General features: G+C 40.9%; 1 pseudogene; it reads right to left on the reverse strand.

The window, feature by feature from the left end:
- Positions 1 to 290: 290 nt before the first annotated feature.
- The window catches only part of LOC115359209 (plasma membrane calcium-transporting ATPase 2-like), a 41030-nt pseudogene continuing 20534 nt past the window's right edge, over positions 291 to 20786 (reverse strand).

Below are 20786 nucleotides of genomic sequence, written 5' to 3' on the forward strand. Positions count from 1 at the left end.
GCCAGGAACTCAGAGAGGCTGTCTTTAAAATAGCAGTCCGCCACATTGCCTTAGCCAATCAAAAACAAAAGAATTCCAATAAAATTAAAACCCTTTTAAATAAAAACCTGGGTAATGTACATTCATGCAGGAGCAATAATAACAATAACAATAATAATAATAATCAGAATCAGAATAATAACAATGTTTTTCAATTTAATTTAAACTATCATCAGTATTGACAATGTTATTGTTGAGGAGGGGGAGCGTAAAGGGAGTTAAAAGTCTGTCCTGTTTTTTTTTTTTGTTTGTTTGTTTGTTTGTTTGTTTTTTTACGTTTTTTTGTTTTTACTCCTCGGCAATTTCTCCCTCCTCATCGTCCTCCTCCTCTTCTTCTTCACTCTGCTGCCACTAATGACACAGTTCACACATATGTCCTGTCAGTGGCACGCATATACATGCTCACACACATATAGTCACACACACTTACCACCATCATACACACATAACCACAAAAACAGCATGGCTGTGTGGGTTTTGTGGTTTTGTTGCGCTTTTTTTGATTGTAGATAGTGATTTTTTCCCCCCTGCCTTGTCATATTACTTTCGATTCTCTCCAATCAGAGGAGTGGAGAGCTTGACGAGCTCAAGGTTAAGGGGATGAATGAAATTTTGCCACGGGGTCTGGATGGGAGGGTGGAACATGAGGACTGAGCTGGAGGGGAGACAGGTTTAGGGCGATCAGGTTAAGAGTTACGGTTACAGTTAAAGGGTCAAGGGGATTGGAGGAAGTGCCCCCAGACTGCAAGTTAGAGGTCAAGGATTGGAAAAAAACATTAGAGGTTACGGCTGAGGTGAAGGTTAGAGGCTGGTCTCCAGGCTGTGCAAAGGGCTTGCGGGGCTGGAGGAAGCAGCTGATTTACTGGTGTCGATGGTCAGATTGATGCCGCTGTCGATGGCGTTGTTGTTCTTGTTCGGGGACGAGGGCTGGCTGGAGTACTTCCTCCTCCTCCGGGCAGACTCCTCGTCCGTGTCATCGATGAGGGGGATGTTGGGCGTGGAGTCTTCTATCCTAAACTCAGGGTGCGTCATGAAGTTGTGGATGGATGTTCTGGAATCGGGTTTTTCCAGGCCTTCGTAGAGGGAGCTACGGAACGCATTCACAACACGGATCTGTTGCAGAGGGAGGGAAAGAGAGGAGAGAATAAGAGATGGTGCCAGGAGTTGAATGGAAGGGTTGGAGGGACCCTTGGGATGAGAGAAAAGAGGGGCGAGGGAGAGAGAGGAAGGGACAGAGGGGGAGGTAGGAACCTTGCTAGTTGAGGAGGGGGATTGGGGAAGAAGGTGAAGGAGAAGCAGCAGGAGAGAAGGCAGCTGCAGTCTGTGTTCTGCTTTCAGAAGATGGCAACAGTTCACAACTCACTCAATTGGCGTGCATTAAGAAAAACTGTGAGAAACACAACTGTAAAAACCACAACAAAAAAAAAAAAGGTCCAAATTATACGTCTCAAGAAAATAAATACCAAAGCAACACAAACGCTCGTTGTAAGTATACGCTTTAGTCCAATGTGCTGTATACCTAGAAACAAGCCATGTTAATAAATGGAATGCTCACAGAAAAATTAAAGGAGAATAACACATGCAAGTTTGAAGAGGTCTGGTGGACGAGGTCAGTAAAAGGAAGGAGGTTAGATCTGAGAGATCCAATCAGGTGGTTTAAACTTCTGAGGGCACCAGAGCACTGTCTGGGACAATATCCACACAGACTCTGAGTGGAACACACACATACACACAAAGAGAGCACAGGGTGGGTAAAGCATGGTCCCAAAAGGGGCAATGGAAACAGTCAAACTCAAGTTTGGATGATACTGGTTCAACACAGGCATTGTCGTGTAAAACTCAGAACAAAACAAGACATCCAAAAATAAATAAACAAACAAACAAACAAACAAAAAAACATTGGCATTTAGACCACAAGCTTTCACAGCAAATGAGATTTGATGAACAAAAGGGAGTAAACAAGAGGTAAACACAAACTACATGCAACAAGACAACATGATGGTGAGGAAGAGATGAGCTGGTGATGGACACAGGCACACAGACTGCTGCAACAAAACATATGGAAGAGAATAATGGAAATAATAGTATTATTGTCAGAGGACTGACATCAAAGCACGTTTTCAACTCCATGCACATCTAAGTAAACACTCAAGTATAGGCCTCAAAGATATACGTGACCCTTAAATGAGAAAAATGCAAAATACCAGTTCCTTTACCGGTAAGAATATGGGAAAGCATTTTTTAGCCAAAAGCTCCCAAGGATTTGGGATGTGCAACTCGTTGATTCCCTTATTTCTCAATTTAAAAACATGTTATTTGATCCTTAAAGAAAATTGAATCGTGTTATCAGTTGGTAAAAAAGTGCATCATAACATTTAGGTTGGATCTATAATGTTGACAGCTCTGAACGTTTTTCTAAATTATTCCATGAATTGCTTGAATGTCTTGTTATTGAAGGGAAACTTGGCATTAAGTTGACACATGATTAATCAAACAATAAGAGGATCTAATCACTCATTATGTTGTCTGTGTGGCTCATTATTTTATCCTCGTCGTACTCAATTATAAGGCCTAACAATTCTTGAAAAATTACATGACACTGCAATTATTGCGATCTTAAATGGTTTCCAGACCAAGGGTTGAATTATTCGGGGCCACAATTTCAACTGACTGAGCAAACACACAAGCATTTTTAATCCAAGCTATTCCCAAACTGGCCCATTATGGGTTTTGATTAGAAAGTATGCAAATATATTGCAACATGGTATTTTGCACACACAGGAAATGCTCGTTTATAATTGTACTTAAGCATTTTTACAGTATTAAACTCTCTAGTACAATTTAACCGATTATGATAGTGAAGAAACATGGCAATGTCTTTCAAAATAATGGGCATACTGTCAAACTGCTTCTGTAATATGGGAAGATTTCAAAACAGACAAAATAAATAAGTAAACAAATAAATGAAAAATAAAAAATAAAAAAGGAGGGGCCAGTCGGGATGAGGGCATGGGACAGGATGTCTGACAAATAACACTGATGGGGTGCCAGAGAAGGAGGGGGGGTGCATTTACGGTGCTGCAGAAGATCTACGTTCAAACTATGGCAGCGAGACAGTCAACTACACCGACAGCATGAAGCAATGAGACAGGATGGATTACTGGAATTGCTTTATGGCGATTCTCCTGTCCCCTCTGCGCACCGTAAACAGGACTGTGGATCTTACTTTCATCAAACAAATACAAAGACTAAATGCAAAGAAGAGAGAGAAAGAGAGGGAGAGAGAGAGAGATAGAGGGGTACATGGTGCCAAAATCAACATGTAGATTGATTTTAGCTGCACCACGTGGTGCCCCCATTTAAATTAGAATGAATGCTTACAAAAAAACTTGCAAAGTGGCCATAGTGAGATTCTTTGGCATCAAGACCTCACTGGCACCACCCTGCCTCGTTCATGTCTTGTTGTCTTTTGTGCTGATCTGTTAGTTGGAGAATACATAAAACAACAGACCTATCAAACCCTTCTATGGCAGTGTTGAAGTTGAGTTTACCCTGGCCCAGGCAAGCCTAAGCTGCGTCTGGTTACCAAGGCTGTACATTGTGCATCTTGATTCAGAGAGATCTGACTTAAAAGTAACAAAAATGACCCAAAATAAGAGCACATGGTGGCTTATACTTGAATGTTTACCCAGTCCTTTAGTGAGTTGGTTGGAATTAGTTCACATCAATTTCTGTCAAGACATAAAAATGGAGGGATTGGAGGATGGGATGGTGGGGTGGGGAGGTGGGTGAGGAGAGGGAGACAAACTCACAACCTGAAATGTCACGCCGTGGGTATCACCCTTAGTCCTGCGCTCCTAGCACTCTGGGGAAACAAACACACATTCACCAATGAGAGGACAGTACACCCAAGCGTTGGACGAGTTATCAAGATGAATTTGAAATCCAGTATGAATAGCAAAAAGACAGAAAGAGAGGAAATGAAAAAGCAGATAGCAAGAAAGCAAAGAAGATTCTTCAGAGATGCCAATCCCAAAATGCATACAGTAGGTGTATTCACTTTTAAGAATAATGAACCATACCATAAAAAATAACTTTGTCAATCTCTCAGTCAGTTCATTCCTACAATAATGGGATGGCGTCCCTGAATTAAAGAGAGCAGAGAAGCAGACTGACAGAGATCTGACTCACGGCCAGTAGTGGGAGGAGCAGTAGCAGCAGTAGTGCTTGTAGGAGAGGAAAGGGCATTGGACAAGGACACGTGACTAGGACTAGAAACATTGGTTACATCCTGGGTCTGGCTGGTGGTGGATGATTGGCGTCTCAGAGCCCCAGCCCCCTGAAAGGAGGTGCCACTCTTGAAGGTGTTGACTACTTCAATCTGTTGAAGGAGAGCGGGACAGAAGAGGACAAATGGCTGCTCAGAGAGACAGACACTAAATGGCAACACAGGCTGACTGACTGGGTGATTTTTGTGGTAAGAGAGACCAAAGTATAACGATGAGTCGCAATCATGACACGATGAGGAGGGGAGGGGGGGGGGGGCTTAAGGTCAGGGTGTAGTTCCCCCTCAACAAAATGGTTAAATATATTTAAAGAGCTGACTGTCCAATGAAAGGAAGACTTTATAATAAACAGATTCTACACGAGCACAGAGCCTGGATACCAATCTGCTCCAACCTGCTGTTTATTGACAGTATTTTGAGCCCTCAAACACTTGGTCAGGTAAAATTCATGCTCATGTGCCTCACCAGTATGGGAGTACAGGAAACTGTATGTCACAAGAAAGGGTGGGATTTGACAGGTCTATTAATAACATATAATTCCATTCAAAGCTGTCATGTGCCACCCTGTCCTGTAACATACAGTGTATGACATATTTGTAAATATGGGTGGGTTACATTGACCATAAGCATGACCTGACAAGGAGTTTGGGCAAGGAAGTTCTCCTTAGTGTTTTTGGATTTTGGCTTATTAATTACGGTAGTAACAATCACAAGTCAGCCGGTCTTGTTTGCTGAGACATGCCATTAGAACCAAGAAGAACTTTTCTTAACACCAACACGTGAAGCAGAGTGCCTCAACCAATTCACTGGCATAGTTTTTCCTAGAAGAGTCTGGGGGCTTGAAACATTGTCAGTAAGTGGTATTTTGGAGCAGATTAATCAATAGGTTCATTATGTTCATTTTTCATTTTTTATTAAATTTGAAGTCCAGCACTCTTTGCAAAGTGTTGCGCATACTCATTTATTTAATAATATACTGTGTAGATGCAGCCATTTAAATCACTCAAGGAATGTTCCATTGTGTTGCACTGTGGCATGTTGCCCATCAGTGCATGTCAATAAATGCCAATGGCAGCCTCTGTAGCCAGCAAGATGCTTGGTTTGGCTGCCTCTGTATGGTGCTGGTCCATGGTACTGTGTCGTGGGATAGCTTCACCCTGGACCATCAGTGACACAGAGGTGAGATGAAATCGTTAAGACACCCAAATCCCATAAAGATGTAAAACTGTTTTGAATGTCACAGTGACAATGGTCTGGAGAGTTCATCGGAGAGTGCTCCCCTCAGTAACTGTTTCCGGCTGCACTGAACCGCGGGGCTTGAATGTTGATTTTCCGTGAGTCCACGCTGATATTCACATAACTCCAGCATGCAACAGATGCATCTTCATGTACTTGAACAGGCTACATTGAGATAAAACAACTTTAAGACTGTTACTGGCTACCATGGACACCCCTGCACATCTGAGTATGGTCTAACATTTCCACTCAGGGTGTGGCAAACGATCAGCAACTTCCCACACTGAAAACTGCTTATTTGACAAAGACATACACTATATTGAAAAGTCATGTCAGCATCAGAGAAACCAATATATCCTCATAGGTGGCCAAAGGTGAACCTTGCCAGTTTTTATAACTTACTGAGCTACAGCAAGCCTTCCATTCCCATCATAAAGAATAACACAAGGGCCTGTGTTTCCTCTGTCCTGTCGCTTTGAGAGCAGGTCCTGTATGAATCAGACCTTCAGCATGAACTGACCATATCTTGTTTCTTTTTAATTCTCAGCTTCTTCTGTAGCTCTCTAAAGAAATGGATTCAGTAGAAATTAAATCCCTGTATGGAAATCCCTATTCGAAGATAGCACCCGTGCCCTTCCCTTGTTCTCACCTGAGTCTGAATGCGGTTGAGACCTCTGAACCAAAGGATCTGTCCTCTTCTCAGCTCCCTCTCCGCGTGGTCAATCTCTTCGTTTTCTTCGTTCACGTCCTCTTCTGGTAACTCATCTTTTTGACTTAACTGGCCCGCCCCCCGCAGGAAACGCAACCTGCTATTGGGTATGGTGGCTATCACCTGACCCGTAGAGAAAACAGAGCATTGACTCAAAAGGCAATTTAAAACTATACAGTACAGTTAGAAAAACATACAGGGAGAGAGAACAAGAGAGTAAGAGACAGACAGAAAAACACAATAAAGCACTAGTCAAAGCTAGAATGAAAGCAAGAAGGCAAGCAAGAGAGGAAAACAGAATAGTGATGACATACAAGCAGACAAAGATAGCTAGTTAGACAGCCAGACATTACCTGCCCCCAGATTAGCTCTCCTATTCCAAGGAAAACACACCACATCCACTTTTCAATGTCCAGAGGGTGACAGCTGAATGGCTTCCCTCCAAACTGCACAATCACAATCTATATGAACCAAGCATAGGTTAGACCCAAACAGCATGAGGACAATGTGGAGAAAAAAAAAAAAACACACACACTTTGGAATCACGATCAAAGTCTAAAGAAACAAAGTCCAAATCAGCTGTGATGCTGTATTATTCCAACTTAGGTGGACAAGTCATTTATGTCAGGAGTTAATATTTAAATTAGGTGAGACATGAAGTGATACCACTATTTTATTCATGTCCATATCTCACATCTATCTGATAACAACAACATAAAACATGATTAATAAAATGAACTCAAAATGTATATGCCTACCTGGACAGCAAAGGTGCCAAACACAATGGAGCAGAAGATGGGGTTCCTGAAGATGCCTTCAAAGACATTCCTCTCTCCATGGATTTTTCGGGCATTTATCTCGTTGAAGAGCTGCATCATGACAAAGGTGTTGAAGATGATGGTGTAGTGCTCAGACGGAGGGGAGTGGAGAGGGGCATTACGGCCACTGTCAATGTCAAAGATCTTCTCACCTGGAAAAAATAAGTCATCAAATTTTGAATGACATTCTTAACTTTAATCATCAGTGATCCTCTTGGAGAGAATAAAAGTGCACGTGACAAAGAAAATTGAGGCAAAGCAAAATGACATAGCATACCAACGAAGAGCAGCGTGAAGATGATGACAAGCTGGTAGACTCCATGTCCGAAGATGTTCTTTGTCATCGTGCTGGAGATGAGTGGCTTGTTGCGACCGTATGGCTTCCTCTTCAGCAAAGACTCTGTGGGAGGCTCCGTGGCCAGAGCCAGGGAAGCGAAGGTATCCATGATCAGGTTCACCCAAAGCATCTGCACAGCCTTCAGTGGAGAGTCCTGGACAAACACAAATACTGTTAGATTTAAAACCCCCTAAAATGCTTACAAACCTCCTTAAACCCCCTAACATGTGCATGTACACAAACTGGGATATTAGGAATTGTGACTAAAATTATTATTCTATGCAATGGAACCAACTTAAAGATTCCCTCAAAGTGGATACAGTGATTGTAATCTGGGACAATAGCTTCCATTTAAATGTCATAGATGATTTTATTTATTTTGAGATGTATTCAACTGAATCTGCTTTAATTTTGTGATTTTATTTTTATTGCCTAGTGTACTTTTTGTGGTGTTCTCAGGGTGCCATTATTAGTCTCGCTCTCATCTGGCTTCTCCCTGGCTAAATAAAGGTTTATTTGTCTATTAGAGGCCTGTTTCTTATTTCCATACATTAAGAACACTGATGATGTGCACACATACAATCATGCACACACATGTGCATCCACACATTACACACATCCTACTGACCTGTGTAATGCAGGCTCCGGTGAAAGCCACGATGACAGCAACAACATTGACAGTGAGCTGGAACTGGAGAAACTTGGAGATGCTGTCGTAGACATTCCGTCCCCACATTACGGCTTTGACGATGCTGCTGAAGTTGTCATCGGTCAGAATGATGTCTGACGCCTCCTTAGCCACATCTGTGCCAGCGATACCCTGCAAGAGAACAGGCAAGTGCGGGGATGGGAGACCAGAGTGAGAACAGGGTGTAACATTCCAGTCTCAGCAATTGGAGATGTCCTAATCGTATTTTGCGTTGTGCTGCATCATGCCTCAGCTTACCACAGGAAACACAGCAACTACTCGAACTGCAATCTTAGCTAACCATTAAATTATTCTACTAGTTCTTTCATGTCTATCTCATTTTCATTCCACACACAAACTTAAGAAAACCTTAATGAAGTAAAGAACAAATTAAACTAATTTGATTTCAATTAATTTTCATTCAATTTCATTAACTCTGAGGATTGTTTCTGATGAGAGGAGTAGAAATAGAGACAGGAGGGTAACAGTCAGTGAGCCAAAATGAGATGTATACTACTAAGAAGAGCAAAAAAGCAAATATACAGCTTTGTTATGTAAGAAACTTCATTTTATCTTATAGTATGAGTACTGTATTGCTCTGAACAGTTTAGAACATTTGCATTCTGTATAATATAGCTTTTGTGAAAATATTGTAGTTGTTGCATAGATCTGGAGCTCCACTAGGGGGAGATCCTGATCTATACAGTTGCGTGCCGAGAGGAAAAAAGATAATGTGATGTGGATAACATGTTATCTATAAATGCTGAGATGAAGCTGAACAGAAAGAGAGGCTGCTTACCATGGCAAAACCAACATCAGCCTTTTTCAGGGCTGGTCCGTCATTGGTCCCATCTCCTGTCACAGCTACCACCTGCCTCTGATCTACCATGGTGCTGTCAATGATGCCTGTCGCACAAACACACACACAAGCAGCAAGCACATTTATTTATGACAAACCTGGTCATGGCAATATTATTTTTTTTTTTACTTTCTGTTTTTTTTTTTTTTTACTTTCTGTGGCAAACCTGTGAAAAAAACAGGGAGTACTTGACTAAAGATTTGTGTGTGTGTGTGTGTGTGTGTGTGTGTGTGTGTGTCTGTGTGTGTACATGTGTATGTGTGGTCTGTGTGTGGGGCTGTGATGAGTGAGTGTGCAATGTCTAAATACAGCACGTTCACTTTCACTGCAGTGAAAGTGAAGCACCATCTAACAAACAGTACAAAACACTCACCTTTGACAAGAGTGTGTTTGTCAGTTGGGGAGGACCTGGCCAGGACTCTGAGTTTGGGCCAAACCTTGTCAATGCGCTCCTGTTCCACCTGACCACACACACACACGTACACCCACACACACAGATAAATAAATACAAGAACAGGTGGTCAGGGTTTAGGTTTGGTGAGAGAGGTCTCTTTCTCTCTTCCAGTCTTCGCTCTTTGCTCCCAGCTGCCTCTCCAATCTGTCAGTGGATTGTCCATCAGCACAGAAGTATCAAGCTCTCCACTCACTACCTCACACCCTCTAGCAGGGCTGAGTAATATGGACAAAATTAAATACCACGCTATGTTTGACTGAATACCTCGATATGGATATCGAATACTGTAGAAACGAATATTGGTACTTTCATAACATATTTACTTCCAAGGGATTTGTGATAAACAGTTATTAGTAATGTGGATATGATGACCAAGCAGGTGGAGACAAATAATAGAAGAGCCACAGTAGTATAAGTTGAATCCCTTTCTGTAACATTGCCTTTAAAAGCAGGAAAGACTCTTATGCCACACAACAATACAATATCCGAAATCCCAGACAGTATCTCGTCTCATATCATGGTATCGATGTAATATTGATGCATCACCCAGCCCTGCTGTCTAGCTCACTTTCAATTACCTCTCCCTTCTCATTGCGGATCCTCCTGTTAAACTCTTTGCCATCGATGCACAGGAAGTCCTCTCCAGGGTGGATGATGCCACACTTTATAGCAATGGCCCGGGCTGTGTTTATGTTGTCTCCTGTCACCATGCGCACTGTGATACCTGCGCGCTGGCACTTCTGGATGGCATCGGGCACCTGAAGGGGAACGCAAAAATACATGCGCAAAATGATTTAATATAGAGCACTTTCTGAAATACATTTATGTAGATTTAAACAACATCCTACCCTGTTCAGCACACAAAAGCAGTCTATGAGTATATAATGCACACAAATTTAGTAAAAAAAAAAGCACGCCAACAATTTGGGCTAACAATTAATCAAAAATATTATCAAGATTGCTAGATACTGTATTGAAGTGCAATATAAAACCACAAAAGAATTGGCAGGAGCTGCAACTTTTTGATAAAGGTTAAATGTGTGACAAAATGCCACTGCCTGGCCTTCAAATCGTATCCTCCAGACATACGAAAACATGTTTGTTTTGTACAGACCCCAGCAAAACTGGCATCCTGATTTTAATAGTTTTTTTTTTTTTTTTTTTAGTAAAAATGAAAATTATGATGCAAGAATTATCATTCCTACTAAAATCATGACTCTCAATATACGCAATATATTATAAACAATGCAATCGCAACGGCTGTCAAAATAACTGCAGTATGATTTTTTTTAACATATTGTTCAGCCCTACTAACAATATTGCAACTCTTGTCAGCTGTAATGCACACACACACACACACATACAACACACACACACATACACACACAAATACAAGAAAAGTCAAGTTTCATCATGATCCATTCTTCAACAGCCACAATACAAAGTAGCCATCACTGTCCCCACAAATTCTGGATCACACTGAGCAATATTTTCCCTCTCTAATCTGTTCTTTAATAAAGTGATGTATATTATGTATGGTAGAACATATTATGTGAATTGTTTTCCCCCAAGACAGTGCTATTAGATTATGTGGAAGATAGATGGAGTGATCGGTGGTAGAGCCAGCAAGAGGAAGCTGAGCATTAATTCAGAATGCGGTCTCCTTCCTGGCAAAGGTCAGTGTGGGCGAGCACTGCTCTCCAAACCCACACATACACAAATGTGTGCGCACACACTCACAGCAGCACACAACAATTTGTGCACACACCCTGCAAGGCAGTACTGCACCCCTGCACTCAAACCCCCACACACATACACACAAACACAGAGGCAGAACACACATACACTCCACACATATATGGATACATAAACATAGGGATGCATACTGCACATAGACACACACATAGGAGCAGGCCTGTACCCCCCCACACATAAACACACACACACACACACACACACACACACACATACAGTGCACAGGATGGAACACCAAATGAATCCACCACCGCAATGCGTACGCATACATTACAATGCCACAGCGAGTGGCTCATGCACGTGCACACAGTGCAGAAGTCGCTGAAAGAGTGAGGGGGCGGATTACAAAGTGAAATCTATATAGTGAGGGAGGGCAGTGACCGTCAGATCGTTAATGAGCTGAGAGGGTAAACAAACACAATCTTATATCCTATAATTACAGGCCTCCTCACATTAACTGCTTAAACTCCGGCTCAACTTAATGTTCCCTGAAGACTTCCCTCCTGTAGCTTAAAAGATTAGTGTCCAGAAAGCGTTCACTGTTCAGGCAGCCTGCAGACAAACCGTGCAGATATCTCAAGGACATTACAAAGTGGATGCACCTTAACCCAACAAAAGGTTCCCTTCCTAAAACACAACTCAAGTTTTTCATAATCCTAAAACCAACTGAGTAGTAGTTTGGGATACATGTTCGGTTTTGAGATGCTCTTGTACCACTGTATGGGAATAATGCCACTATAACCGAACTGAAACAGCTCACACAAAGCGCTAAGCAACCTAGGCGACTTCAAGAGATGATTGGAAATTTAATTAATTCCAGTAGCCTTTCTAAGTTTACATTTTTTTATCACACACTTGACTTCTTCTACAGTGAAATTTGCATTCAAATTACTGATTTTTTTTTTTCTTTTGGTAAGTACTGAAACCTGAAAATAAATCTGTAAAATCCTTTTCCCACTTTTATAATGCCACACATAGCTGATGACACAGCTGCATTCTCTGTTTTCTGGTTTTACCTTCATGGGTATTTCCCTTATCTTCCTGGAGTCCAATCTATTAATTTCATTACAAAATTAGAAAAAGAAATTACAAACTGTAAATGCAAAAATCCACTTGAACATTACTGGTTATTGTGTGTAGATCAGTGACAAGTAATTCATTTGAATTCTAGCTGGAACACAACAAAATGTGGGAAAAGTCAAGGGGGTTGAAAACTACCTGAAGGCAATGCAAAAAAAGGGACAACCACAGTTATCCACTAATAGGCCTTAAATGAGTATGCATACATGTGCTAATCTGGAAATTAGTTTACAGTAAACAGCTGCAGAAAACACAAAGCAGCAAGCACTACTATATTTTGTTAGAAGTCATATTCAGAGTAAAATCAAGTCTACAAGAATCTTACAGTAGATACAGTAACAAGAGCAAGTTATCACTTCCTACAATCAAGATATCACTTTCCCATCTGCCCTCTCTGTCTATCTTTCTTCCTGCTGGTTTTACTCTTGGACTCTCCTTTCCTTTGGACTTTCTCTGCTCTAGCAGACTGGTCATCTGAGAAAGGAGGAGGAGAGGAGAGAAGAGGAGAGGAGAAAAGCAGAGACTTATTAAAAATACAGTCTGGCTAGCCAGAAGTGGAGGGTAGGCTGCTAGTAGGTGACGCCAAAAAGCAAGGCTCTAATGTCTTTAATATAGATCTGGTTACACTCTCCATTTTCTCTCTTTCTCTCCCTGCCCCCTCTTTTTTGATTCTCTCTCTCTTTTCTCTCTCCCCTCTCTCCTTTCTCTCACACTCATCACTGGGGCAGCCCTGCAGAGCTGCCGGTTGCTAAAACAACATCTCATCCTGGAAGATGAAATTAGGGGCTAATAAACAAACCATAAACATGTTTACTAGTCTGTGTGACCTTTGAGATGGAGAGAAAGTCATCTCATTTCTAATATTAGCCAATATTAGTTATTGCCACACTAGGGGGCCTGTGGAGCTGTTGTTGGAATGTAGCCATGTTAGGCACACTGCTTTTTCACGTGGGCTATCAAAAATGTCAGATGTTAAGTGACTATGGTGGTTGGAAAAAAAGGGAAATTTTGCAAACTGCCCAGCATTTGTCTTTTTCGTCTGGTTTGTATGTCGATACAGCAGCATCCATCGTTAGATAGCCCTAGATGGATCACAGCTTTGCAAACCACAGAACTGCAGCCCCCTTCTTGCAAGTTCCCCTTTTGTCTTTTTATTTGGTATTTTTCATTATTTGGGAGCTTTTTCTCAGGATGATGTTGCAGATTCCTCTGAAACATGAAAACCTCAAATGCTCCTATACATCAGGGGATTCTTGTTAGCTTGTTTGGTTGCCATAAGACTGTTTGTTTATTCATTTCGAGGAGGATTGGATGTCTTTTTCCCTTCTTATGTAGTTTTTTCTATCTAGGTCTGTTCAGATGCTTGCATAGAGAGAGGCCTCAGAGAGAGAGAGAGGAAAAAGAAAGAGAAAGAGAGAGCATGAAAGAGAGAGCGTCAAAAAAAGAAAGAGCAAATAGAGAATGGTGCAATACTCAAAGTTATGGAGAGACAGATGGAGAAAATGACAGGGAGAGGCAGACAGAGATGTTGAGGGAGAGTAAGGAGGATGAATGGAAAAACATGAAAGGAGTTAGTTGAATAATGTAGCAGCTAGTTAGTTTCCTGTCTTCCTGTAAATGTGAAGGAGCTGTCAAATGAGGTCAGTTTTCCTATAGTACACAGCATAGCACGGATACTTTCCACCCATATCTCCTGTTCGCCCGCCCGTAGCAGGTACATTTCGGCTTTCCTTTAACTAAAAATGCATCATAGAACAGGGGTTCTCAAAATTATTAATCAAAGGTCTGCATCTTATTTTTAGTCATGGTCCGACGTCCAGAATGATTGCCGAAAATGAATTAACATTTAATCGAATCACTTATAACTTTTAAGCAACATATATTCAAGCTCAAGACGGTCAAGATAATCAAAATACATTCAAGCCTAGCAGGAGAACTAGTGCTGTGCATCATGTATCGGTAGGCTGCTTGTTACTGTCATTTACTGTCGCATTCGTCTCTCCTCTCCTCTGCTCTCTGTGTTTCAACGAGGGTGGTGCTCAGCCCCTCCACACACTAGAATCCGTCACCCTCACACTCAACACCCAGATATCTCCCCCAGTCTTCCTAGAAAAGGCAAACTTTCTCCCTGATGGCAGGAGTCTGCCAGAATGCCCTTTGCCCTACGGGTACACCTGACCTGGTAGACCTGGCTGAGGTCATTCAAACTGATGCCAATGATCTTACGGCAATGTGTGACAATACTACCCAGCCTTTTTGTTACCAACCAACAGATCATGGCAGAGGTGAGTACAGACTCAAAGAATGATGAATAAATCATTTTCATGAATGACCTATCAACATCAAAACTTCTCAGCTTCCTTAAATAAAACAATCTTTGATTGACCTTTTACAGATTCTGTCCGTATTAGCCTCAAAGGTCAGTTTATCATCCAGGATAGCGCCCAAGTACTTGGTACACTGCTAAGCCATTAGTAATCATCGGTGGCATGGCAGGTGGGTTCCTCCTGATATGATATAATATGATATGATTCCCAACACCTGGGAGTTGATTCGACACATACTGCGATTCTGTAATTACTGTGATTTGATATTATGTTATTTTGGATAAAGATAAGGACCTTTCAGTTTTACAGTTGTTGTCAATATATAAAGATGAGACATACAATTTTAAAAATTAAAATATCAACTAAATTAAACGAAATAAGTAAAATAACGTTAAAAGAAAAATTAAAGCACATAATAAAATAAAAAAAACAATAACGTATGTATGTATATGAATGCATTTTGTGAACATTTTGATGCAGCTAATGTACTGTATCTTAATTGAATTGTCATTTTAACATATTTTTTAAACAAATAGATTTTTATTTCTTATTATTTAATTTGATTAAATTAAAGACAAAATATTGATTCAAGGTCAGTGTGGCAATATATGAATAGTCAAGCAAATAACTGAATAGATTTCTTTTCCCATCACTAAAAAATAACCTACTACAACTGCACAAAGTTACCATAAGACCTGTTTTTTGCTCATTTGTGTTCTGCTTTTTCCTTGTGAAACCTTGAACAGTCTTAAGCCTTTAGCTCTGCTTTGATGATTGATCAAATACCCTGAAAAAGGAAATCTTTCTTTAGCAGAAATGTTCACCAAACTTTATGCAGCCTGGTCAGTGGGGGTCATGAGTGGGTTTTACTTTGAGGGGTCACAAGCCAGAAAGACTGAGAACCACTGGCCGAACCAATACGCATTACCTTAAACCTCAAGTAAGTTTTTTTTTAAGATTATTTTTTTGGGGTATTTCTGCTTTATGAAACAGTTACAGTGGAGAGAGACAGGAACATTAAACCCAGGCCGCTGCAGCTCAGCCTTAGTATTATGTGGTACACACTCTACACAGTGAGCCACAGGGGCAAATGCCTCAAGTCACTGTCAGGACAAACCAGCAACTATGCTGATGGCAGTGTGCATGTACAGACTAAATTACATGCCATGACCCTTGCCGCGAACAAAGCCTAACCTTAACTCCTCCTAGCATAATATCACTGAAACAAAAATCTCACACATACATGCACACGCTCCTACCTCAGGCCTGACAGGGTCTTCTATCCCGACAACAGTGATGGCCACCAGCTCACTGAGGATGTTGTTCTCATCGTCCCAGCTGGGCTCGGGATCGGCAGGGAAGTCACGGTACGCCACGCAGATGGTCCTAAGGCCATCACACGCCATGGGTTCAATCACCTTCTTCACCATCTCATCTTTGTCACGTGGACGGAACACCCTTGGCTCGCCAACCTCATTCAGGATGTGACTGCATCTACAGTGCAGGCAGGGCTGGGGTGAGTCTGTGATAAACTCTCAGGCACAACTACTGTGTCGTTCTTTGTAACTCTGCTATCATGCAAAATGTGTCCTGACATAGAGAACCACACAAACTGTGTTGAAATAGTGTTTTAGTCTGGTTTCCTTACATTAAATTCACAGATTTAAAATGGTCTATTAGGTAGTAAGTCAATGAGTCAGTAATAAGTCAGTTTTTTTGTTGATTGGACATACAGAGGTGAAAATGGTACCAAACATCTCTCAGTGTGGGTAAGTCAGAAAAAGGGTATTTTTTTTTTTCCCAAAACACTGGAATATTCCTTCAAAACAACCCAAACCACTGTTAATGTATTGAAATTTTTTTAAAATTCTCAGTCTCTGGAAGATTTGCAATGAGCTTGTTTTGTATCACTACGTGGACCAAATTAATTTCCTGCTCTGGATAACAAAGTCACATTTGACATGACCCAAATGCAATGCACTTGCAGACTGAAATTACACTAAAGAATACACTAACTTCTTAGACATCTTTGACATGACTGTTATTAAGATTTATTAAATTTTAAAATAGCAATGACAAAATCAGTGACTAACTTTTTCAGGATGATCTCAGAGGCTCCCTTGCTATACATGCGGAAGCTCCCATCAGGCAGTTTGATGACGGTGCTCATGGACTTCCTGACAGAGTTGAAGGTGTAGACCTTGTAGAGCTTCTCCTCTGGGATCTGGTTCCTGATTGGCTGGTAGTCCCGCTTCAGGTCCAAGACCAATCCCAGCAGGCCGCACTCAGTCTTGTTGCCCACTTGCTTGGGTAGCCCGCCTTATCTGGGGGCTACACAGATGCAGAGAGAAGACGATGTTCAGTTTTTTATTTTCATACCAACATTTGTGTTTGTATTTTTTTCCTTCCCAGTTCAAGCACAGCTAAATCTGTGCTTGTCAACAGTTTACTGTACTGCATGCTTTGATGATGCAAAAGCTTTTTCCTTTTGTTTTATTTTTCATTTCCTTTAAAATCCATGCAAGCTCTTTGATTACTTATATGGTATTCCATTTATCATTGTGTTTTCTGCTACAGAAAAAAAAACTACTCTGGAGGAGATTCAGCTGTTCAGTGTAATACAGTTTAAGAACAAATACATGGTTTGCTCTATGCATGTGATCTCTGTTCAATTTTATTCTATTCTAAGGACTGAACTGTTTTTTGCTCAGTGCAATGCAGTCAGTGTAAGGCTAGAAATAGCAGCTAGTGATAATTAACTAGTGAGCAGGTGAAAGGGTTGCTGTGTGTGGGAGGGCAGAAGATGAGATGGATGGAAGGAATTTGGATGCTCTTATTTCAGACAAGCAGCTCGGCCCATTTCAAACTGTAAGCAGAAAATGTAACTATGTTTTCACCATAAATGCAGATGAATATTTTTTGTTATCCTTTGCTTTAATGCACCATTTATCTTATTTGTTTTCCTGTACTTGGTTGTTTTCAATAAACATCTCAGGATCTACATGTCTGACTATATAGATTGTATGGATTGTGAACTACAACACCCAGTGATGTAGTTCTTTACATAATACATGTTCTGTCTCCGAGTATACTTATTATCAGTCAATAGTTGGGCCTGTGCAAGTGTGCATGTGCGTGTTTGTGTGTGTGAGTATGTATTATATATGTGCATTTGTGCCTACAATTATGTACCCTTGTGCGTGTCATGTGTGTGTATGTGCATGCACACCTGTGCATGTGGCCAGCTTGTGGAACACTCTCGGCGTTGCCATGGTAATAGTGGGCAAAGCATACTTTGGAGGAGTGACAGGGAGAAGAGAGGGTCCTCTCTGCCACTTGGGGATTCTCTCTCTTTCGTTGATTCTCTTATAGGATTCTCACTCAGTGTCGGCTAGTATCTTTCCACAGTCCCCTTTCCATCTTTCCATTTCCCCGTTTATCAGTGAATTATTTTTACATTTTCTTATCATTTCCTGAGCTTCACTCTATTTACTCACTCTCTGTTTTCCATTAAAACTGTCAATACAGTGCTTAAGAAAAAAGCATAAGTGCCATAAAAGTACTTGCATATTAGCATATACATGTGGCATGACTACTCATCTTCCTTTGAAAACATCCATTTCCCATATCAGCCACTGTCATAGAACAAATCTCATTATCATCATTATCCTAGAGAGGCTGTAATAGCAGTGCGCTGACAGCACACACTCTCTCTCTTTCTCTCTCTCTCTCTCTCTCTCTCACACACACACACACACACACACACACACACACACACACACACACACACAAGTGTGCGCGCATTGACGATCACTGACACTGATGCTCATAAGTCTGGACACTTCTGAGAGAGTGCAATCCTCGCTGTCATTTCTCATAAGCTGCCTCTTCACATAATCATGCACTTCTCATCTCAGTTTGATAAAAGATACAGTTTGTGGGTATAAAATGCTGCTCAAGTTCACTCCTAAGTATTTCCAGTGCAAGAGACCATCACTTATTGCTTGTTGTTTTAGGCAGTATGCATTTTCATTATTATAAAATTGTGTCAACAACAGCAAGTAAGTGACATGTATGATGTTGTCTTACACTGTTTTTTTTTTTTTTTTTTTTTTTTTTTTATAAACATAGTCCTGTTTGATTGCAGAACATGTTACATTTGGTTCATTCAGATGCCTGTTAGCTGGTACTGAGGCGACAGCTAGTCTTCCTGGGGTCTTGCTATACAGTACCTTCAGTATGCTTGACACCTACACTGACAGCTAAAGAACAGCCTGTCAGCACACACACACACACACACACACACACACACACTGACGCAGCCTGTCAAAAGCACACTGAACACAATGTCTCTGACTTGCTGCTAAGCAGACAACCTCAGTCTGTGCTATTTGCCCTAAAATAGATTGACTGCAGGCTTGCTGTTTTGCCTCTGAACAAGCCTCCAACCTAGATTAGATTTAAAAGGATAGCTTGACAATTTGATGTTTTGAATTTTACTTTGTTGGTGTTTTCTTCACTCAGCATTAGTGTGTCAAAATGTGTTGAAAAAAAAAAAAAAAAATCCGGCTGTACTCTGTACCAGGACTGCATTTTAGTTATATTAATGACTTGCTGGCACTGGTACTGTAACATTCTTCAGCCAGAGTACTCTTGTCCACATGCTAATGAGCTTTTGATGAAGAATGCTAATAAACTGTGCTAATGAGGCATTTTTTAAGCTACCTGATGGGCAAATGCTAAAACATCTCTCTCTGCAGTAAATATGAAAACAGGACTAGAGGCTGACTGAGAACCACATGTCAAGGTATCCAATTATGCTTACTGTGGATAAACACTCTTCTCTCATATAGAGTTGGCTGACTTCAGTCATGTGCAAATTTCTCATAAAAGGCAAGAGATGTAAAGAGAAATTCATGCATATTCAGGCTGTGCCGACTTAGCTGAACTGTGGATCGCAATCCTTAAAAGGACATTTGAATTTGATTAAATTTCTGACTAGTATCATAATATGAATGATAATAATAGAATTACAATAAGCCTGTAAGCGATATGATATTAGAAAACGTGTGGCTGCATACATTTGAAAACATAAAAAAAGCCTGAAGGATGCTTGATTCATCAGTCATGCAAGTGATATGTCTGATTTTGAAATTTGTTCGAGGAGCTCAAAATTTGAAAGCACATTTGGGTTTTGTTTTTCCTGTGGAATTATGAATACTGACTATATCCCCCTCAGAAACATTCTTCCCTCTTCTTTCAGCTATAGTTGAAAGAGAGCTACTCTGAGCCAGGGGTTCCAGTTGAGAGAGCTGGAGAAAGTCATCTAAAATCTCCTTAATCATTAAAACCAAATCAGAGTGCTGGCCCATGTTTACCTGGTAATTGGACATATCTGGTAAATGTTCAGCTGTGTGTTTCAATAACTGCAAAACAGACGGGACTATGAATAGTTTATACCGTGTTTGTGGGAAATAACAGAATTAATCCCTCTCCTTAATAGCCAGTGATTGCATTAGGAGGACACTGCCTGTCATTGGTTAATGAGGGGATGACGCTAATGTTCTCTTCTGCATTGTTTGTTAAGTATTTGAGACAATTGGCTCCTAGCAACAGATAAACATCAGCAAATGTGAATGAGCGGCTGGAAAGAATATACCAAATGAGCCCTGACTGGATCATCTGGCTGCAGCACAGTTTTTGGAATTTATGTATTTTTTACTTTCTTTCTAAAAATCTGAAAATTCACGCATCAACACTAAAAAATAATGTGCTTTATATTCTATAAAGTAATGTGCTTTATATTCTATAAATTTCTCTCATTCAAGATCCCAGACATTACCCCTGCTTTGTGTGCCATACTTTTACTAAAGTGGGTTTTCAATCGTTACTTGGGCGCAAAGGACCAGTTTCACTGGAGAAATCCTGCCACAATATTTTGACACTAACCTCAATGTGGCTATTTATTCAAGCTAGCACTCACCAGTGGGTGCTGTGGGGTGCATTGCCCCAACGCCCTGGGCAGCTCAATGGAAAGAACATGACACACACAGTTTGATTCCCACTGTGGCTGACTATACTAAAAATGTATGCGCTCACAGCTGTATTTGCTACCACTGAACACCCAGATTTCACAAAGGGAAAACTGACCAGCTCGCAAATTTCAGCCCATGCTTGTGCAAAATTCCTCCCAATAGA

Source organism: Myripristis murdjan, chromosome 5 (genome assembly GCF_902150065.1).
Source record: "Myripristis murdjan chromosome 5, fMyrMur1.1, whole genome shotgun sequence".
Taxonomy (NCBI): domain Eukaryota; kingdom Metazoa; phylum Chordata; class Actinopteri; order Holocentriformes; family Holocentridae; genus Myripristis; species Myripristis murdjan.